The sequence below is a fragment of the Chiloscyllium plagiosum genome, unplaced genomic scaffold, assembly GCF_037043375.1.
Source record: "Chiloscyllium plagiosum isolate Xiang-an unplaced genomic scaffold, Cpla_swu_hap1 HiC_scaffold_2, whole genome shotgun sequence".
Classification (NCBI taxonomy): domain Eukaryota; kingdom Metazoa; phylum Chordata; class Chondrichthyes; order Orectolobiformes; family Hemiscylliidae; genus Chiloscyllium; species Chiloscyllium plagiosum.
Window position 1 is genome coordinate 8807269 of NW_028270140.1, and position 23354 is coordinate 8830622.

The 23354-nt window shown below is 39.5% G+C and overlaps 1 protein-coding gene across 5 annotated transcripts in view; it reads left to right on the top strand.

The window, feature by feature from the left end:
* Positions 1–1696: 1696 nt before the first annotated feature.
* LOC122564158 (ELAV-like protein 2) overlaps positions 1697–23354 on the top strand; it is an 84047-nt gene continuing 62389 nt past the window's right edge. For 2 of the 5 annotated variants that reach the window (XM_043718813.2, XM_087994540.1), the window contains exon 1: positions 1698–2177. The gene's annotated coding sequence lies outside the window, so the exon portion shown is untranslated. Of the gene's footprint in view, positions 2178–23354 lie in introns of all 5 variants that reach the window. The other 3 variants (XM_087994531.1, XM_043718841.2, XM_087994527.1) reach the window with 2 other exon arrangements.

The following is a 23354-nucleotide window of genomic DNA, read 5'->3' on the forward strand; positions in this document are numbered from 1 at the left end:
CGGAGACAGAAGACTTTCCATATTATCCCCACACCTACCCCTCATATTCCCATACATATCCTCACACACCCCACATATTACAAACCCAATATCCCCCACCCTTGTGTTCTCCCTCTATACCTCTATCACCCCAAATATACCATCCCGGATATATCCTCCTCTAACATCCCCCCACCCTGCATATCCTCCTCTAATATACCCCACCCTGCATACTTCACTTCCCCAATATCCTCCATCCCACATATATCCTATAAATATTCCGCCCACCAATTTTCCCCAGCCCACATCCTACATATATTCTATAATATCCCCATCCCATGTATTACACCCCCAATATCCCCCACCCCCCATATATCCTATAATATCCCCAATCCCATGTATTCCACCCCCAATATTCCCCCATCCCCCATATATCCTAGAATATCCCCATCCCATGTATTCCACCACCCAATATTTCCCCCATCCCCCATATATCCTAGAATATCCCCAATCCCATGTATTCCACCCCCCAATATTCCCCCATCCCACATATATCCTATAATATCCCCAATCCCATGTATTCCACCCCCCAATATTCCCCCATCCCACATATTTCCTATAATATCCCCAATCCCATGTATTCCACCCCCCCAATATTCCCCCATCCCACATATTTCCTATAATATCCCCAATCCCATGTATTCCACCCCCCCAATATTCCCCCATCCCACATATTTCCTATAATATCCCCAATCCCATGTATTCCACCCCCCCAATATTCCCCCATCCCACATATTTCCTATAATATCCCCAATCCCATGTATTCCACCCCCCCCAATATTCCCCCATCCCACATATTTCCTATAATATCCCCAATCCCATGTATTCCACCCCCCCAATATTCCCCCATCCCACATATTTCCTATAATATCCCCAATCCCATGTATTCCACCCCCCCAATATTCCCCCATCCCACATATTTCCTATAATATCCCCAATCCCATGTATTCCACCCCCCCCAATATTCCCCCATCCCACATATTTCCTATAATATCCCCAATCCCATGTATTCCACCCCCCCAATATTCCCCCATCCCACATATTTCCTATAATATCCCCAATCCCATGTATTCCACCCCCCCAATATTCCCCCATCCCACATATTTCCTATAATATCCCCAATCCCATGTATTCCACCCCCCCAATATTCCCCCATCCCACATATTTCCTATAATATCCCCTATCCCATGTATTCCATCCCCCAATATCCCCTCCCCCACTCTCTCAAAACCCCTTCCCCATGTATTCCCATCCCCCCATTCCCCCTCGCTCCCTCACATACGCACCGCCCAGTTACCCCTCTCCCACCCAATCTCCGACCCGGCTGCGCGCGTGCCGACAGAGACGGTATCCGTCCGCCGCGGGTTGGGGAAGGTTGGGAGGAGGGGAGGGGGAGGGTGGTGCGGTTGGTGCGGCGGCAGCAGCGAGATCCTGAGGTGAAGAAGCGGCCCGCCCACTCGCGCGAGCGCGCGCGCGTGTGTGTGTGTGAGAGAGAGATATCGAGATCCTCTTCCTTTCCCTCCCCCCTTTAACCTCGACTGTGCGCGTGTCCGCCTGGCTCTCTGCGCGCGGCGGCCGTTGTGGGGCGGGCGCCTGGTGAGTGGCGGATGTGGCGAGGCGCGGAGCTGCGGTGGGTGTTGTTCGGCTCTATAAAGGAGTGCGCGAAGCCGCCTCCCGGTGACAGAAAAAGCGCCTTCTTTATTTGCCGCGTGCGTCAGAGCTCCTGAACAGGGCGATGCTGCAGCTGCTTCTCTCTCTGTTATAGAGGGGGGCAAACAAAACCGCTCTCACCATCCCCTCTTTTTATATATTATATATATATATAAAAAACGCACACATATACATAACCTTTTTTTTCCGTGTGTTTCATTTAACCTCTTGTTTTAACCACCCATTGAATTAATTAGACCTTACCTTCCCCACCCCACCCTTTTTTTTGTTATATATTAAAGTTTATTTTGTGCATTTTTCTCCCCCTGCTTTTGGGTTATTTTTTTTGTTCCTCCTCAACCCAGGTTGCTTTCACTTCAGGGTTTTGCTGTGTTTTTTGATACCCTTTTGTGTCAGATCATCTTTCTTTGGTAGAAGGACTACACTTAACTTTTCTACTTTTTTTAGAAAAAAAAACAAAAAAAAAGGTAAGTGAGCTCTCTACTTGTCTTGTTTTGCATTTAACTGTTTTATCTTCCTGTTGGACGCTTAGTGCAGTGATTTGGGTTTTTGTTTGAAAGAGAGGACTGACTACCTGCAGTAGGAAAGTGGATTTTCAGCAGTTAGCTATGGATGTATTTTTTTCTTTTTTTAAAAAAAGGCTGTTTAAGAAAATAAGTCGGTAAATGTGAATGTTGGCTGTTTCTCGATCCTCTGCTAAACGCAGTAGTGGTTATAGAAAGGGTTTTGGGAGCCACTTGAAAGATTTAAGAATGTGAAGCCCACCTTCAGTAACAATTCGCAATAGTCTTTGGATGTTGGAGGTACATGAGCTGATATGTGATGATGGGGGCTTTGACAGTGCATTTCAGAGATGGTTTGGCTTTTGGATGTATTTGTCTTCCACTTGAAAGCTGAGAAATATCCATCACAAAGCAAATGATGCCTAAAGATAGGCGAGGTCTCATTGCTTCCCTCCTTTAGTATCTGATTGTCTGTAAAAATGCAGTTATTGGTGCATCTAGCTTCCTCCCTTTTTGTCTTTCTCCCTTTAAATCTCATCCTTGGCAACTGAAGCTTCAGATTTAATTGGCTTTTTTTTTTCGGCTTAGATTCTAACGTTGGGAGATACCCCATGGCTCGATAGTCCCAAGGAATAAATGGAGCTCGGTGACCGTCTTTTCGGAATAGTGTTTTTGCAAGGAAGCTTATTTTTTTTTAAAAAAGGGGTGAAGCTAGTGTTTGAATTTTAAAATATAGCAACTTCATAGTTGCAGCGATTGACTCGGGTAACTTCGTATCGACAAAGGCATGCTTTGGGATTTTTTTTTAAATGCAATCTGCCCGGATTATGTTCTGGAGCTTGGATGTATTGCCCCCCCTCGTTTAGTGCCTATTTGGTTATAGTTTGGCACCCCCCCCCCCATAAGATTCTCCTCTTATCTATCTTCCCCACCCCAAAAATCCAGTTTATTCGAGGCTGTGCTATAAGGGTGTGTAAGAGTGTGTGTGCCTTATAGTGGAAAGTAATGTCCGTTTAGAATGTTTCCCATCTTGGTATAATAGTCAGTCATTGTGTTCAGTTGGAGATTCATAACCTCCCCCTATCTGCTTTGCAGAAATGCACATTCTGCATTTTAGCTTCTCTTTTTCTCTCTCTCTCTTCTCTTCTCTCCCCCCCCCCCCCCCGTTTTGCACTCGGGAATGGATGTGGCAGTGGGCGATCGGTTCGCTCTTTCCCTTTAACCGTACGAATGAATAGCAGCAAATATTAAAATCCCCAAGGCTGGGTTAGGGGCTTGCACCGTTCCCTTTTGCTCTTGTGTCAAACGCCGCGGAAACTCCATGCATTTGGACCCCGAGGACCTGGAAAAGGCGAGGATTGGGGTGGGGATGAATTCGGTCTCGCACCTCTTTGGGTTTACACCAACACGAGGTCCTCAGGCAGCATGAGGCTTGCACATGCTCGTTGGTGAATATTTTATGCATTTACGTGCAGGTTGCAATAATCGGATGTGTGTGGGGTTTTATCGTGTCTCTTATGGTTTACAAGCTTCCCCTTTTCCCTCCAGCCCCTTTAAAAAAACATGTAACCAATGCATCTTTGTGTTGGGCCCTAGGTTTGGTTTGCTCCCATGTTGTCTATTTTGGAAAAGGTGTAAGAGAGCAGTCCTTGGCTCAGCTTGCACTGCAGGGGCGCCAACCTTCATTTGCAACGCGGTCACTTGTCAACCCTGCAGAGATCAGGATTTTTTTTTTCCCGCCAAACTTGCAGGTTCAATGGATAGTTGGTAACAAAAAGAAATGTGAAGGGAGGGAAGGAAGGAAGTGGGTTTCACTTTGCAGTGTGCGGCAGGCAAGCTGGTATTGAATGAAATTGAAACTGAATCATCTTCCCTTTGTGTGTCTCTGTCTGCGTTTGTGTGTATGGGGTGGAGGTTTGTCTTGTTTTTAATTCCCCTCCCATTAGGGATGAGTGGGGAGCTGGGGTGGACTGTCAGAAGACTCATGTCTGTCTCTCTTTCCTCCTCCTCCACCACCTTCTCCCCCACCCTGTGGCGCCAGAGCAGACATCCCAAGCCCAGAGTTGCATTTACCTCCCAGTTTGTAACAATTCGGGGTATCTCTCTGCTGCGGTGAAGTGGAACTCGTTTTTTGGGGAAAACACGTGCTATTTGTTAATAACGAAATCATGTTAATACCATTCCGGTGTCTTATTGAGTTTATGTCGGAGGGTCAGGGTTTGGGAAGCTGCAGTCGCTCCTGACGTTACGAAGGCAGGTTTTTTTATCCGTGTAGATATTTTGGACTTTTTAACCCGAGTGGTTATTACGTTTCTGCATTTTTGTTTCTCAAACGGGTGCAAAAATTGCATATAGCGTATTCAGTGCTTCACAGTGAAGACCAAGCTTTACATCTCTTGTTCTGAGTATAGTTTTCCTAAGGTATATTCTGCTGTAATTTCGTAGAATCTCCTGCCTTGACCATGACTAAATCTTCGACAGATATTTAGAATCTTTTGAGACGCAAATCATTGTTCAGGTAGAATTCCTTCTGCCACCAGAGGACTGAATACCATGGGCGACTATAGTTCAGAAAGTAGAGACAGCAATTTCTCTTAGACGTGACAATTTGCACTGAAATGCAGTTATGTTGGATTCTGCGTGGTAAGCGTTTATACAGGGCGCACACCCAAGCAGAAGTGGAGTGTAAGTTAAGACTTGAATGTGCATTAAGCTGGAAAGCCCTTCAAAAACTCATCTTTGTAGAGTTGTCTGCAACTCTTTATCTAGCTCCACTGAGGGGCATTGTGGAAAAAAAATAGTATGCCTTTCACTTGTTTGATGTGGAAGACAAATAGTCTTGAATTAAGTATTTGGAATTAACCAGTTTACTGATGGTGCAAACAAATGAGGCTGAGACATGTATCATGTTTCATATTAGTTCATTATACACTGAAATAAGTGACTTTCAATCAGTTGACATGTCTTGGTTCATATCTTGACTTATTTGTGAATAATTGCTGCTGTATAGCAGTGCTGATAGACTATCCTGTTTAGAGAAGCTATCAATTTATCTTTTTAGTAGAAGAATCTCAGAAATCAATCTTTGTGCGGTCTTTAGTAGGGTCCTTAATTCAACATACACTATCTTGTGGCATCAAGATTCAAAATTTACTTTTTAAAAATATTTCTAATTATTTGAGTGGTGTAATTTTAACATTAAGTCAGTTCTTTGTGCTAAAGGTGTTGATTTATTGCCTTCATGCTTTGAAAGGAGTTGTGAAGTGAGGTACTTGGGCTGCATTGGTGAAATATTTACGATGGATCCAAGTAGATAATTGTGAGAAGCTTATTTATTCCATAGAAGTTGTTTTCCTGCTTCCAGGCAGAAAAGAAGCTTTTTGTAACCGACTGCATGTCGTCATGTTGCTGGAACATGCAATAAAATGTTTTCATAGAACCCTTCTGAATTTCTGTACCAACTCCATGTTAATGCCACTTAAGATCTTGAAAAATTGAACTCCCATTTGCAATTTCTTTTGTAGGCTATCTCAAATTGAGAATCTGCTTTATGGGGAAATGTTTTTGTATAATAATTCTAAAATACAATTTGTCAAATGCCAATAATTTGACATGTTAATACTTAACAGCTGTTAGTGGCAGTCATTAACAGATGAATCTTGTCACTTCCTGCATAAACTTGGATAAAGCAGGTTTTGTGATTCATTTGTATTGTAACTTGCAAATTAGTCAATGAAATATAAAAATTGTTAACTTTATTCTTGACCTGTGCACTGTACATTTGCAATGAACAAAAGCTTCAAATCTCCAGTTTTATGGCTTAACTACAGAATCGTTTTCTTGCAATGCATGAGGAAACAATACAAATTTCCATTGGTATTAAAATGCAAAAAATTAATTTAACTTTGAAACTACTTTGTGAAAGTATTTTTTGTGCATTATAAGTGTTTGACTTGAACTGGACTGAGTATTTTGACCAAGTAATGTACAGCTCAATTGCTTTGTACATGACAGAGCTTAAGCTATATTAATTATTTGGTTTGCTTTGCTTTGCTTTTCTGCAGAATTTAGATTGGTGTGCAATGTCCATGAAATGTTCATCCATTATTAATATAGCTCAAAGAAAAAAAGCGAACTGTATACACAGTTAAGATTTAATAATTTTCATGTGTGCTATGACCACTTTGCCTTGATTGTTTGGTTGGTTGTGTTGTCCCTCTGCCTACGTCTGCTCACCTAGCCGCTAGTTCTTTCTTAGGATGTTGAGTAGTTGGAGTACGCCTACTTTGTTGAAACCATTGTGCATTTACAGTTGATGCACTTTTTAGGGTTTCACTATAGTATAATATGTAAAGTCTTTAGTATAACACCAAAGGAAATGGTTCAGTCAGGTTTGATGTGGGACAATTGGTTAGAATGACTTCCCCAGTTTTTTCTATATCCGTATAGTGTTTTTCTCAAATGTTTATTCAGTTCTCTTTTCTAAAACTGTTAAATCAGAATTAACATGGGCAGTAAATTCAAATCCTTGTCGCTAATGATTTAAAACAAAAACCCTCATTTCCTATCAAATAGTCTTAGGTCTGTTCTCTTGTTGATCTTTCTTTCATTGAACATGGCTTGATTTAATCTAAATGCTTCATGATTTTTAAAATTTCTTTCAAATCTCCTTGTTCAAAGGGGAGTAACTGTGGTTTCTCATGCCTAGTAACTGGAATTTCTTTGTATTCATTCTAGCGAAGAGACACCCTATAATGTGTCTAATTTACCTGATGCAGCATTAAGTTGAAATGTCATAATTCAAATTACCTAATGTGCTATTGGAAAAGTGTATTTTTGTCTAGAGGTGGTGTTGATGGGTTAGCTTAATTTTGATTTGTTCCTACTTGCAGGGAGGGGAAGAACTTCATATTTTAATTTGTGCAACTAATCTGATTTGAATTATTAAAGGGAGTAGTGAAGTCTTTCAGCTGTGTACAGTGATCACAGATGGAGACATTACACTTAATCCTTTTCTATCTTTGCTTCTGCATTTCTCTCGTAGAATTAGAAATGGTTCAAATTCTACTGTAGATGTTTGCAGTTGGTATCCGATTTAGCTGGGTTATCGATTCTGAAGAAATTTTAGACTTGTAATTGTCTCAATGCGAGTAATTGGACAAGCATGCAAATATAATCTTTTGTTCATGTTGCAACATTTTGAACTTTGTAAGAGATGTTTAAGTGCAGCACTTTGGTCATGATGTAAAATGATTGCGAACAGTGCAGAATTTGTATATGCCTTGTGTTGGTGTCTTAAGCTATTTGAGAAAATTAAATAATTGGTCTCTTGCTAGTTTGAATTAACTGAGTAATGTGTTGAAATAACCCAATTTGTTTGCTGTTAAAATCCCTGATTTTTTTGGAGCAAAACTTCTAAATCTTCAGAATGAAGCTTCATAGAATTGCCAATTCCTGCATGATTGTAAGAAATAGTTAAGATTTGTGTAAGCACAATTGTTTTAGTAAAACTTTAAGCCTTGTGCACATGAGCAGAAGCATAGTTTGTACCCCGGTACAGTTCTTTGACAATCTAAATGTTGTGCTGTAATGCTTTTTAAATGAAGCTTGTCACTTCATAATATAACTACCAATAAGTCTTGAGTACAATGGTTTGAGTTATTTCTATAATTCATTCAACATTTTCACTTTAAGAAAGAAGCAAAAAGCATGAATGTTTGCAATCAGTGGTGGATAAAAAGGCAAAATTGTGCAAGACTAAATGTTTATTTGATAGATTATTAATGTTGCACTAGGTATTAGCAAGCAACAATAATTGTTTTATCAAAGGAACATAATGAGAAGTCTGGTTTTTTTTATATAGCTTTTTAAAGCTGTTTAAGAACCCAATGTTTTTTCTCATTTGACTCTTGTAGGTAGAAGCTTCCACAGGGTTAATCACAACTTTGATAGTTTAATTTAGATGTACCAAATAAATCTACTTCACTTTTGATTGTCCAAGTTTCACTTTACTAAACTTGAACATAGGTTTGTTGGAGCTTTGAGAGGAAATGTGGGGGTTAATAGAGATTGATTCAAGTCATTATGGAGACATGGTTGCAAGGAGATCAAAGCTTTGTTATAGATATTTTAGGGATTTGCCTTTTTAGAAAGGATAAGGAGGAATGGATGCAGATGGAGCTTCATTAGTCAAAAGCATTAGGTGGAATAGCAAAAAATATTTTGGTTTGGAAGATATAGAATCCATAGGAGTTGAGCTAAGTAACAAAGGGAAGAAAATACCCTTGGCAGTAGCCTTTAGTCCTCCTGACAGTTACAATTGCAAGATAATGAAGACATTCTTTTGGGGGTGGGGGAATAATGAAAAACAGTACATTACTCATGGGTAACTTCATCTTTGTCGATTTGGAAAATGAAATCAGTTGAGGTAGTCATGAAGGCCGGGGGTGGAGAAGAAGAAATGTCTGGAGTGTATTTGGGACAGTTTCCGAGAACAAATGTTGTGGATGCAACCAGGGATTGGATTATTTTGAATTTGTCATTAGGTAAGATATTAATAAGAGTAAAATGTCACCTAGGTTCAGTGATAATAACATGGTAAAATCTAGCACTCAACTTTGAGATTAAGAAACCTGGCCTGGAAGCAACTGTGGTAAACTTAAACACAATTACGAAGAAATGAGGGCAGAGTTGGCTGGAGTGGCCTGGGAACGGGTGTGATGTGCAATGGCATACTTAAAAACAGATCGTGGTTCAACAAAGATGTGATGAAGGAGGATTCTAGAAGAGGCAAAACTATGGTTAACCAAGGGAATTGAGGATTTCAAATTTGGGGAAAAAAAGCAACATAATGAAGATTAGCGGTTGGTCAGAAGAATGGGAACATCGACACATTCAAAAAGAAAAATAAGACCAGTCTTCCAGGTGAACTAGCAAGTGACATCAAACAGACAGGAGCTTTAAATTTAAACAAAATAAGTTGCCCAGTGAACATAAGCCCTTTTTGAGGCTGGTGGATTTTTTTTTTTAAATGGGGATATCGGGTAATGGCAGAGGAGTCAACTGAACACTTTGCATTGTCTTCCTATAGAAGACTTTAATGGCTTGTCAAAAATTCCAAATCAAGGGGATGAAAAACCTAATCAGTAGCTTCCCTAGTTTTTGAGGTTAAATTCTGTTGAGTCCCCAGATGTGATGAGTTAATCCTAAAATGTGAAAGGAAGTAGCTGGAGAGTGTACGTGCATTGGTACTAACCTTGCAAGAGATACTAGAAAAGTGAAGTTTTCCTGTTTCTTGGCAATGTAACACTGTTAGCTTTGTGTCCTTCCTTTTTAGGCTAACAATAGACTATTTTTGCTTAACATTGGAGAAATGTTGTCTGTCATGAAGGATGTAGTTGACCATGGTTTCATGAAGGGGAGTTGTGGCTAACACTTATCACTCCCTTTTTGAGAAGATATCAAGCAGGCTAGATAAAAGGAAAGAAGTAAATCTAAACTATTTAGATTTCCAGAGGAGTTTGATTAGGCTACTTCAGGTTTCTTAAGAGCGAGTGGTGTTGAGAGAGTGCTTTAGTATGCAGGGAGGGTTGGCTAAGACAAAATTGGAATGGAACTACATTTTTAGGGTGGCGATCTGTAACTTGTGTATCACTGCTAGTGCTGCAATTGCTTATGATATACATTAATGATTTGAATGATGGAAGTGAATGTACTGTGCCAAGATTGTGGATGACATTAATTGATAGAGAATGCAAGTAGTGAACACATGAAGAGTTAGAAGGATGTAGATAGTGAATTGACAAAAAACTTGGCAGATTGTATACACTATTTAGAAATGAGGTTCTGCATTTTGGGAAGAATAGGGGAGCAGAATATTAAATGGAGAAAGGCCATATTGCAATTTGAGGGTCTTTGTGCGTGCATTACAAGCTTGCATCCAAATTCAGGTGATAGGGAAGGCAAATGTAATGGTGGCCTTTATTTTTACCTTTTGCCATCCCCTATGAAGTAAGGAAGCCTTGCTAAAACTATACAAGGCACTGGTCAGATGACAGCTGGAAAGCTGAACAGTTTTTGGGCCCTATCTAATCAAAGATTAGCATTGGCGGCAATGGAGAGAAGGTTCTAAGTTGATCCTGGGTATGGATGGGTTACCTTGTAAGGAGGAGAAGTCTGCTTTGCTTGAAATTGGTGGAATGTAGAAGCTTTAGGTATTGAACCATACAAGATTGCTGCAGTGGCCTGACAAAATAGGTGTAGAGAGAGGATTTTTGCCTTTGAGTACTTCAGATCAGAGGACACTATTTCAGAGTGAGGTTGCACGTTTAAAGCAGATCAGGAATTTTTTTCTTGGTTGTGAATCTGTGAAGTTCTTTACCCCACGCAGCTGTCAACTGGTCAGTTTAAGTACAGTCAGGGCTGAGATTTTTAACTTTTTAGGTTTTTGTAGTTTATAGGGGAAAATGTCTAGAAAGTGGAGTTCTAAATTCACAGGTCAGTTGTAATGTCATTGAATTACAGTGTGGACTTGATAGATTTAATGGCCTAATTCTGTTCCAGTGCCTTAAAGAAATGAGGGGTTTGGAAAACTAATTCCACAGTTTAGAACCTTGTTAGCTGGTTCAGTTGTGAATAAAAGGCAGGATTACAGAGGCCAGAAGTGGGAAAATGCAAACATTTGAAAGCTTTATTGGATAGGAGGCAGCTATGCAGATGGACTTGGATGAAACAAATGAAGAATATGCAAACAAAATTAATAAATTGAGCATGAAGTGTTGGTGCTTTTATCATTAAGATGAAATCACACTTTAGTTTATTCCTCTTGTGCGACATAGGAATTGCTGGCTGGTCAGTATTTATTGCCTGCCCCTAATTGCCCTCGAGGTTAGTGAGCTGCTGTCTTGAACTGCTGCAGTCCACCTGCTGTGGGCTGGCACACTGCCATTAAGGAGGGAATTCCAGGACATTGACAATCTATTTCCAAATCAGCAAGGTGAGTGGCTTGAGGGAAATGCACAGGTGGTGGTATTGCTATGTATCTGCTGCCCTTGTCCTCCCACATGGGAGTGGTTGTGGGTTTGGAAGGTGCTGTCTGAGGATCTTAGAATTTATGCAGTGCATCTTGTAGATGGTACACTGCTGTAGTGTTGGTGGAGGGAGTAGATGCTTGTGGAAGTAGTGCTAATCAAGTATGCTGCTTTGTTCTGGATGATGTCAAGCTGCTTGAGTGTTTTTGCGACTGCGCTTGTCTAAGCAAAGTGGCGAGTATTCCGGCACATTCCTGACTTGTCTTGTAGCTTGTACACAGGCTTTGGCGAGTCCGGAGGTGATTTACTTGCAGCAGTATTTATAATCTCTAACCTCTTCTTGTAGCCACTAACCAGAAACTCAACTGGACTCACCACAAGCAGTGATAACCCCAGGATGTCAGGGGGTCATGGTTAGTGTCTCATTGGACATAGCCTGGCATTTGTATGGTGCAAATGTTACTTGCCAATGTCTTTATTAGGGTATATTGATTTGGCAAAGCTGTTCAGTTTTAATACCATTAGGCTGAATTGCATGTATGCTTAGATTGAGGTACTCTGATTATAACATTTCAGATAAACCAAGTAACTGTAAAAAGCCTATTTGAGTACTAGTTACGTCAAACTGATTCAAGTAAACCTATTTGAGCTGACCAATTGCAAATCAAATGTGAAGACTGATGCCTAATGACTCCCTTGTCCTGAAAGCAAGATTCAAAAGTAGCGTTCCAACTTATACTTAGCTATTTAGTAATATCTTGCTGATCTCATCAGTACAGCACTACCTTTGTATTATGCCTAATTAAGATTGATGAAATGTACAGTCTTGCAGATTATCAATTTGCTAGAAGACTGAATATGTTGGGAGGTTATAAATGTCCTATTTGAAACAAGTGGAGTAGTCTGGTACGAGAGGTGTTGCAGCGTGGTTGCTTCAAAAGTGCTGTTTTGCTTCCACAATGTTTTCAAAATGAGAAATTGGCATGTTGTACCAGGTACAGTTGACACTTCAGATGGATTTTTCAAACTGGTTGCAGAAAAGCTGGCAAATGCCTGTTAACATTTTTTGCTATTGTATCTGTCACTTGGACTGTAAGTTTATTAAATGCTTTTTCCAGAATCTTGCTGTTTGAAAGTACTATTGTCATCCATGATGGAAAGCAAACCTAATTTAGAATTTCAATTACTTTTGCGGCTCTAAGTTGAGACTTTTCACAGGTCACTTCACTCCCAACCTTAGATAAAATGAAAAATGAGACTATTCCATCCCTTGAGACTGTTCTCCTTTCAGTAAGAGGAAAAAAAAACTGTAGACGCTGGAATCCAAAGTAGACAACCAGCAGGCTGGAAGCCCTGAAGAAGGGTTAATACCAGAAGCATTGACCACTTCACCTCATGAAACTGCCTGGTCTACTATGTTCTTCCAGCCTTCTGTTTGTCATCTTTCAGTCAGGTTGGGATCGGTCTTCTGCCTATTTTCCCCTGACTACACTGTCCATGTTTCTTGATTTCCTTTTTTTAAATATATCAAAATCTGGATTCTTCCTTTTTGTATATACTCTTAGTGTAGGTTTTTTGTGGTATAATGGTAGTGTTCCCTACATCTAAAGAAAACAAGGGGATCAAGTCTTGCCAGTCTTCTCAGGCAGGTTACATGTCTGGACAGGCAACTTAAAAGTAATGTCTGGGTGAACACTATTTTAAAAGTTCAGTCTTTTTTGTGTGAAGAAATTGTTCCTCATCTTGAACCTTCTAAAATAAGCTTGGTTTTAAGCTTCCCAGTCAGGGAGATGTCCTCACAGCATCAACAGGTGAAATAGAGATAGTGGGAACAGATCCTTTGGTCCAGCCAGTGTCTTAATTTTGTTTTAATTACATCTAAATTAGGAATGGTCATTGAATGTTGGCCGAGTCAGCAACACTTACACTGTGAAAATGTTTGAAAATTAAAGAATATAAGCATAATTTACTCCAGCTTTCCATTCATTTCTTTCTGAATTTTAGAATTCTTGCTTTCCTTGGACTTATCTCCTTTAGCGATGTCATACTCTTCCTTTGACTCTAAAAATTAAAGTTAGGCCAGAGTCGTAGAGATGTATAGCATGGAAACAGACCCTTCGGTCTAACATGTCCACGCCGACCAGCTATCCCAACCCAATCTATTCCCACCTGCCAGCACCTGGCCCATATACCTCTTAAACCCTTCCTATTCATGTACCCATCCAAATGCCTCTTAAGTGTTGCAATTGTACCAGCCTCCACAACATACTCTGGCAGCTCATTCCATACCACCCTCTGCGTGAAAAAGTTGTCCCTTGGGTCTCTTTTATATCTTTCCCCTCTCACCCTGAACCTATGCCCTCTAGTTCTGGACTCCCCCACCCCATGGAAAAGACTTTGTCTATTTATCCTATCCATGCCCTTCATAGTTTTGTAAACCTCTTTTGTAAACCCTCAGCCTCCGCTCCAGGGAAAACAGCCCCAGTCTGTTCAGATTAATATTCTATAGCTCAAATCCTCCAATCTTGGCAACTTGTAAATCTTTTCTGAACTCTTTCAAGTTTCACAACATCTTTCTGATAGGAAGGGAGCCAGAATTGCATGCAATATTCTAACAGTGGCCTAACCAATGTCCTGTACAGCCGCAACAAGACCTCCCAACTCCTGTACTCCATACTCTGACCCATAAAGGAAAGCATACCAAACGCTGCCTTCACTATCCTATCTACCTGTGACTCTACTTTCAAGGAGCTATGAATCTGTACTCCAAGGTCTCTTTGTTCAGCAACACTCCCTAGGACCTTACCATTAAGTGTATAAGTCCTGCTAAGATTTGCTTTCCCAAAATGCAGCATCGCGCATTTATCTGAATTAAACTCCATCTGCCACTTCTCAGCCCATTGGCCCATCTGGTCCAGTTCCTGTTGTAATCGGAGGTAACCCTCTTCGCTGTCCACGACACCTCCAATTTTGGTGTCATCTGCAAACTTACTAACTGTACCTCTTATGCTTGCGTCCAAATAATTAACAAAAATGACAAAAAGTAGTGGACCCAGCACTGATTCTTGTGGCACTCCACTGGTCACATGGCTTCATATGGCTGTTTTTATTGAAATATAATCATCTTTGATATGCTGCTTATCGAATAATGAAACTTCACCAACTTGATCCTCCCATGCCTCCATAGTTTGCTTTTGTTCAGATTCCAAATTACTGAAGTACTTAGATTACTTAGGCCGAAGGGCCTGTTTCCACACTAACAAGTCCACACCGACCCACTGAAGCGCAACCCATCCAGACCCATTCCCCTATATTTACCCCTTCACCTAACACTATGGGCAATTTAGCATGGCCAATTCACCTAACCACATTTTTGGACTGTGGGAGGAAACTGGAGCACCAGGAGGAAACCCATGCAGACACGGGGAGAATGTGCAAACTCCACCCACAGTCGCCTGAGGTGGGAATTGAGCCCGGGTCTCTGGTGCTGTGGGGCAGCAGTGCTAACCACTGTGCCACCGTGCTGCCCACTAAAGTACTGTTTTGAGTACTTTAAGTTTCCTGGTATTAGAGCTACTGTTAGATGGGAAATTTATGGATTCCCTATCTCCTCTTTGATTGTTCGGTTCCAGTCCAATTAGTTTTGTTTATGGAGTGAAGCTATTTCTGGTCAGGCCAGCATATATTGCCAATTTGTAATTGTCCAGAGTGGTTCAGAGTCAGCCACACTTCTGTGCATCCAGAATCATGTTGAGGTTTGACCAGGTAAGGGTGGCAGTTTCCTAATGGGCATTAGTGAATGGTTAATTCAACTAACATTTTGTTGCTTGTTTTCTTTATGCCATTCTTTATTGGAGCATCTTTTTAATCATGAGCTTAACACTCCCTCATTGAATTTAATATTTTAATTCCCAACTTTATTCACTAACCCCACACCCTCAGTGATTTTAATAAATCAAAACACATTGTTTTATTAAATAGTTTATTCTCTTTACAGGTATGTCCATTTAGAGTAGTGTTTGGAGTTCTACGAATATTTATCTTGTTTTTTTTTTGGCTTGGGTAAATTGAGTTTTAAAGTTTTTTTTACATTCATTTGCTTTGGAATACATACACTGTTCATCTAATGTGGATTACTGCTATTTTACTGGGAGCTGATTTGGTTTGACCAGCTATTTGTTTGTGGTGGTTAATTTAAAACTGAACCTAGTAGAATTGAATTCTAACTAATCTCAATTTGTTTCAGTAGGTTAATCAATTGGCTAATTATAGGTGTTAATTGTTTTCCAATGTTTTACTCACAGGTCTATAGGTGGAATTGGTAAAAGAATATTTAAGGAATAAAGAATCATTGACTTCAGTTCATTTTTAGGTTGTGAATATCACTGGCTAAGGCTGTAGTTGAGTGTAAATGTAATGTCTGAGAATTCAGTGTTGTAACGTCACAGGTACATGACGAGATTTGTTGAAATGGTCAGCCTCACTTAACCTGGACAACATTTTGCCTCCAGGCACAGAAGTGCTTAATTATCTGGGGAATTAACTTGTGCTGGAGGTATAACTCTTAATAGGTATTCTCACCTGACCTAATGAGAGGTGGTCATTAAAGCAGCTGAAACTTGTTAAAGCTCAAATGTTGCTTGAGGGTTGCTGTAGCTAGGTCACAGTGAAGTTGATCTATAATTGTGACCATCTTTGTTATGTATGATTTACAGGTACTTTTAAGGGCATTCTTCCTGATCTCCATTCACTACTTCTGCTTCACTAAATTCAGCACTGAATTGACTGCCTTTATATCAAGGGCAGCTACCCTAAGTCTGAAATTTGACATTGCATCTTTAGAAGTGAAGTTGTGGTGCTGTCTTAATCGTACTGGTGATGTTGTTACGAGTTTAAGTGGCAGTTGAAAAACGCTACTTCTGGCTACCTCTTACTGATGTGGTCTATGGTGAAAGTACTTTGATTTGCCACAATGGATTTATCCTGTTTGTGGTCAGGGTATGCTGGGCAATTTTCCACATCTGTGTAAATTTCAGTTTAATGGAATAATTGAACTCTGCTGTCCTAGTGTGTAATTACTCCAGCTGTCAGTTGGGATGTTTAGCTTTTCTGTCTAATGCATGGTATAGTTCACAACATCATGGAAATAGAGGTTGTTTGAAACATGTTAAAGGATCTAAAGTATAGCATCCCAGTAAAGGAATACTCTGGTGTCACTGCACTGGTAGTGAATTGAGTGCAGTATTCCAAATCTGTAACAATGACTTGGAACACTGTTAGATTGTTCTGTCCATCTAGGCCAAGTTATCTAAAACTCCATCCTTGACTGTTTTGTGCTGTTCTGTGAAAAATGTGCTAACTTAGACAGGTTACTATCTTTCAAAGTACAGAGATAACAAAAAACTAAAATTTTAGCTTGAGTCTTTAAGGAAATCAATTCCTTTATGTTGCGCTTCCATACTTTATGCACTGCATCAGAAGAATGCATTTAATTTTGGCTTTGTATGGTATTTTATATTGACCAGCCATGGGATGTTTAATCTGCAATTTCTGTCTTAAATCAAAACTGTGTTGTTGGAGCAATTCAATAGGAAGAAGCTGCTAAAATAAACAATAACAATAAATAAAATAAGCTTCATTTTTCTTTAATCTTTCTGACATGGATTTTACATCCATTATTCTAGAAATGCTAAGGATGGACGCTGGGCCCCTTTTACTAACCTAAATGCTGGAGAGATTTGGGTCTGGCAACATCGGCAGAGTTAACTTTTCTAGTTGTCTGGCTTGACTTCAATTTCTCCAGTTTTTTGTTTTTCAGATTTCCAACATCTGCAGCATTTGCTTTTGAGTCAAAACCTTTGCTCTCCACTTAAGTATTCCTGAAGAAGGGCTTATGCCCAAAACGTCGATTCCCCTGTTCCCTGGATGCTGCCTGACCTGCGCTTTTCCAGCAACACAATTTCAGCTCTCCACTTAAGTAACTTGGTCTAATCATATCCTCCTTACTGATGGCCATTATTTTTCTAATATGGCTGCTGGACCAGATACAATTGTATTAAGATAGACTTTTTGCATTAAAAGCTTGTGCTAAATCAAATATAATCATTGCCATGTTTTTTTAGATTAGATTACTTCGTGTGGAAACAGGCCCTTCGGCCCAACAAGTCCACACCGCCCCGCCGAAGTGCAACCCACCCATACATTTACCCCTTACCTAACACTATGGGCAGCTTAGCATGGCCAATTCACCTGACCTGCACATCTTTGGACTGTGGGAGGAAACCAGAGCACCCGGGGGAAACCCATGCAGACACGGGGAGAACATGCAAACTCCACACAGTCAGTTGCCTGAGGCGGGAATTGAAACCGGGTCTCTGGCGCTGTGAGGCAGCAGTGCTAACCACTGTGCCACCGTGCTGCCCACAGTTTTGATAGTCTAATATTTAAAATATTCCCTTAGTTTTATATTTATGACCGCTTTAACTGTGGGTTTTACTGCACTTGGCGTTTTGACTTGTAAGGTATCCAACCCATTTTAGGAAACTTGGATCAGTTTGATTCTTGAAATTGTTCAATGTAATTCCTTTTGATGAAAAGGTAAGCATAATAATTTGATTAAGCGTGCATTTTTCAATTTTATTTCCATAATGGTAAACTGAACTTTAGGAATAATATTCAAAGTGTCCGAACTTTGAGATTTTTATTGGTTTGGAATTCTGTTTTCAACTAAGTTGAAAGTAAAGGTCAGGACTCAAGATGTTGACTCAAGTTGAGTTACCTTTTTTGCTTTTTTCTCAATTATCCCTCAATACTGCTGTTGGGTTTTTAAATTTGAAGCTGAATAAATCAAAGTGCATTTCTCTTTTTTGTCCTCTTCATCTGTATCCACTCAAAGCGAAGCACTTAGTTCTATATTCTTGGTCAAAACTGACTATGAAGGTTCAAGGTATAACAAAATTAGTGTGATTTAAAAAGTATTTATTTGGTTAGTAAAATAACTGAGTAATAGATATATTATAAGTTACCACAGCTTGGACATTCGTTTTGTAAACATCAGTCCCATTCTCTCCAGATTTAATTTTATGGTTGTATGTGCAATACAGTTGATGCCAAAGTTGAATTCAAATTGCCTAAAATGTGAGCTAGATAGAGTCAAAAATAAAAAGTTGCTCACTTTGAATTAAAGTTTGTACAAATAAGAACATTGTCCTAATTTAGATTGCTGAATTTACTTGCTAGATAACCTCTAACTAACTGGCATGGATAGTGTGCAAACAAGTGCCATTGGTATTGTAGGCATACATCTGCTGTACACCTCTACATCTATTCCGGTTTTAAGAGGACTTGTGTTGCTGAATCCTAGATTTAGTATAAGAAGCTATTTTGGGTGTGGTGATGCTGTTTTGTGGTAAAGGTTGGATTTTTGTCTGTCAAGACTAATACCTCTGCTTGACAAACTTGTCCAATGGCTTAATTTGTTGACTAATCTTAAACTGTGGAATTGTTCCAAGGAATTAGTGTTTTTAAACAATTTGAGTGTTTTGAGAGTTGATGCAGAGAAGGTTTCTTGTTACTTTTAATTATTGTTTTCTAGTGCAAGTGTTTGAAAACTGAATAGGTTGTAAAGTTTCTTTTGTTAACATGTAAATTTATAACTAAGCTTGCAATCTTTGGCATTATCAATTCTGTTTAAATCAATAATTTAGTCCTTGACAGTGAGCCACATCTGACTAAGAACATTGTTCTGCATTGCCCAAAATGGGTTATTGGTTAAATAGAGTTTGGAGCATTGCTTCAAAGTCCTCCTTTTCTTGGCAGTTGATCCTGACATCCCACTCAAGTTGTTCATTGGTATTGTTATGGAGGCTTGTCTCATCAATGCCACATGTGCCACTTTTTATATAAGTAATCATTGAATATGGGTTCCAACTGTAGCAGCTGTTTGGGAAGAATGGATTTTTTTTACCAGAAAATTGTGACTGAGCTAGTCAGATAAAATACTTATCCATAATGGACCTCTGAATTTGAGCAGGAGGGCAGTTGTGATGCATGCTGCTTTTAGAGTCAAATACTTTCTTTGCAGCCTTTTGGATTGGTTACAGGGATTTCTCGAGCATTTCTTTTTTTGGAAAAAGGTCAGTGTTTTATTTTCCTCAAAGTGGTTGAGTGGTAGTCTATTTTAAACTGCGAAATTGACGTTTCGGGCAAAAGCCCTTTTGACTGAAACATCGATTTCGCTGCTCCTTGGATGCTGCCTGAACTACTGTGCTCTTCCAGCACCACTAATCCAGAATCTGTTTTCCAGCAGCTGCAGTCAATGTTTTTACCTCATCTATTTTAAACTGATTGCTTTGGAAACTGTAGCAAGTGCAAAACTGCGTCTACAAGCAGCTAACCTTTTTTCATTGTTGTGAAACGTTGCAGCTAAGCTATTTGGGAGGAAAAAAAAACTGATGCTCAGTATGAATTATAATTTGAAGTCTCTCATTAGGCTTTTAATGGAGTGGACCAAGAAATTGCATGGTTGAGTGTATGGAAATGGGGTAAGATGGAAGAGGTGTAAGTGTAAAGTAGAGGGTTGGAGAACATCTCCCAAGTTCCTGCATATTGTGACCAGGTTTGAGGTTTCATGTGTTTGTCATTTGCTGTTAAGGTATGTTGATTGAAGATGAATTAATTTGATCAAATAACAAAAGGAAAAGTTAAAGTAAAATGTATATTGAGTACAACCTATTTTAATGAGTTTCTCCAGTATTGTCCAGGGTTTACAAGCAACAGTACTCCAACAAATTGTGTGCAACAGTCAAATGTGGCTAACTGCATTATTGATTAAATAAAGATATTTTGGGTATTTGGTTACCTATCTGCATGGCAAGATGATGAGACAAAAGCAAAATATGGGTGTAGTGGTATACTTAAAATTCTTTAGTTGTTTAACATTTATTTGTACAATTTTAAAGTTGGAGCATGTTGTTAGTGTTTATAGCCATGTAACTGAGGAAATGGTTCTGGACAATAAATTAGAAAATTGTTAAGGATGGTTATTTGGATTCTTATGTCTGCTCCTGATTTGGTTTCTAAATTCCTTCAGTGAAGTCTTTTTTTTTTAGTTCTGGACAGAACATAATGAAACATGTAAGAAGGAGCTTGATCAGCATTTTAAATTCTTTTTCATGCTTGAATTATTGTGAATGTAATAGACAAGAAATTTTCTTCATTCACGAAACAATTCATTTCAGGGCTAGTAGTCAAACTTGTCAATGCCCTGTCAATATCACAGCCATTTCAGGCTGTATGCAATTGTGAATTGATTTTTAAGTCCTGCTGGCAAATGTAATGCTGGTGGTAACTTTTCAGACTAATAACCCTCAACTGAAATCTGTGCCTAGTGGAGCAAAGGCTAAGCAGCTAACTCCTGTATAGATAGTGTGGAAATTTCCTGGTGTAATGTGAAAATGAATTGCATTACAAATTTATTTTTTAGATATCAAGTGATGCTGACATCTAATCAATAAAATTATCAACCTGTAGAATGTATTTACTGACACTTCAGGATGGATAATTAAATCAAACTAACTGGTTGAAGTAGGTGACTGTTGCTTTCAGGTCCATCTGTTCCATCTATGGCATTAAAGTGTGGCATTCGTCATAAGCCATAATTCATTTTATTTAACCTTTGTGTAAAGGTTGATTTTTTTTTAAACTGGCCAAATCTTATCCAAAATGCACAATGTTGTTTGGGAGGCGGGGGGGGGGGGGGGTTTAGATGTATTCTCATTTTTCAGCTTCCTTACTCCACCCCAATTCCCCCCCCCCCCCCCCCCCCCCCTAAACTTGTTTAATAACGTCTGCTTTCCTGACTTTGAAATCAGAATTTTCGTCTGTTGGTAGACTTTTTCTTTCTCACCAGTTAAAGCTTGATCCATGCAGTTGGGTGGAGCAAGTGGTCAGATTTCTCCCTGTTTTGAATCTTATGGGGTGGGACCACAGAACCAGGAGTGACTTTAAGTAACTTGGAAGTTCTGTCTTGCTGGAGGTGTGGTGCTGCAATAGCTTTGGGAGGAGAGGGATTAAAACTTTGCTGACTTTATGCAGCGCATGTAGCTGTTGACTCTGGGCTGGATGAATGTCATGAAACGCACTGCAAATAGTTGCCAATCTAAATTTGTATTTTTGCTAGCAAATGGGCAGAAACAAATTGTTTACAAGTTGAACTGTCACAAGGTTCCATCCAATCTGAGTGCATCAACAATCTGCATATATTGATCTTCAAATGGATGGAATTAGTTCAAAGGTTCAGTTTAAATAAAATTGCAAATCTTTTGGGACAGTGGACTGTAATCTGCAGAAATTATTTAATCATGCTGGGGAACGAGGAGTATTGTGTGGAGATGGAAATAAACTTGGGCATCTTGAAATTGTCAAGTCAGGAGCTTTAATCTGTTGTACCAGGTTGTAAGTCAAAGTTTAACCCTCCCTGCACAAGTTAGAAATTCTGGTTGCAAATTGATCTTGATACAAGCAGTTAGGTAAAAGTAATACTGTAGCAAGACCAGGCTATTTGGCCAAATGAGTCTACTTTGTCATTGGCTGAGATTTTGTAGTTGATCTGATTGTGGCCTCAATTCTACTTTCCCTCCTGCCACCCCAGGTTGTAACCTTTGACTCACCTTATCAGAAATCTAACTCTGCCTTGAAGCAGTGTGACTCTATCTCCACTGTACTTGCAGGGTGAGGACTTCCAATGAATCAGGACCGTTGGCGGCGGGGGGAGGGGGGGGAAATATCCAATTCTTGGCTTGAGCTTTTATTTTAAAACTTTCATATTTCTAGATTTCCTCAGTGTATACTGTCAAGCTTGACCATCTATTTTAAATAATTTAGCCTTTCCATTCCTGTCAACCTCAATGACCCAACCTGTACCTTTTTTTTCGTAAAATGACCTCTTATCTGGGAAACTTTCTCTTAATTGCTTCCTTGTATTGTCCTTGAAGGCAAACTTTATACGTTATTGTGCAGATTCAACAATACTCGAGTTGTAGCAAGACCTCTCCCAATACTCAATATTTTTCCATTGCATTTGGTTTCCTCACCATTTGATCCTGCATATTAATTTGATGATTGCATGTGCAAGGGCAGAGATCCCTCTGAGCTGTAGGATTCTATTTTCTGAGTTTAAATCTTTGTTCTTCCTGCCAAATTCTTGCCAATTCATTTGGGTTTATAAATTCTATATAATGTGGCACCCAGTAAACATTCTTGGGCACTTTCTTTTTATTCATTCCCCCTGCCGCACACAAGTTTGTATTGAAGTTTGTATTTTGTGCATATGTCCAACATTAGAAAGCATTTGAGCAGTTAAATTCTATTTTACATCCTAAAACTATTTAGTCGAAGGATGAAATTTGAGTTTTTTTTTACTGTTTGCTTTGTGAAGGTTTCAGTGCTATAAATTGTGCATGATGTACCCTGTCTTAAATTGTAAATCCTGGGATAAAATGGATTGAAATGATTGTTAAAAACTTTAATAGCGTGAAGTTCAAAGTGTCGAGGCTGATAACCCCCCCCCCCCCCCCCCCCCCCCCCCGAAAAAGTCTGCTTGTTTAGGTCTTTGAAAACTCTACATTAATGTCTTTAAGTTTTTTGTTAATTTCAGGAATTTGCACATAGCACACACTCATCAGGGTTTCTGAACATTGATTTTGTTTTCAAAAGAAACCCTTTACTTTTTAATTAAATGGTGCCTCTTTATTGAACTAATTGGTAATGAGTTTAAAGTTGCGTGCAGAAAAGTCTGTTTCTGCTCACTTGTGTTGAATCCAGTGGTCCAAACTGGTATCTGCACTGTAACCCTTGAAAGTATTTTTAGGTGTCCATTGCTTGGACACTCATCAGAATCACAAGCAAACGTTGTGCAGTGGTGATCTATTGTTTAATGGTAGATGGGCTAAATTCTTGAATGCTTGTTTGCTTATGGAAAATGCATATATATGCTTTGTGATGTTAAAGTCACATCCTTGTATAGCCGCCTCAGTGTAGTGAAGAATGAGTATATTTGGGATAATACAAAGTTGCCTTTTAGCTATGTTCAGTGTGACTGTCTAAAACAGTA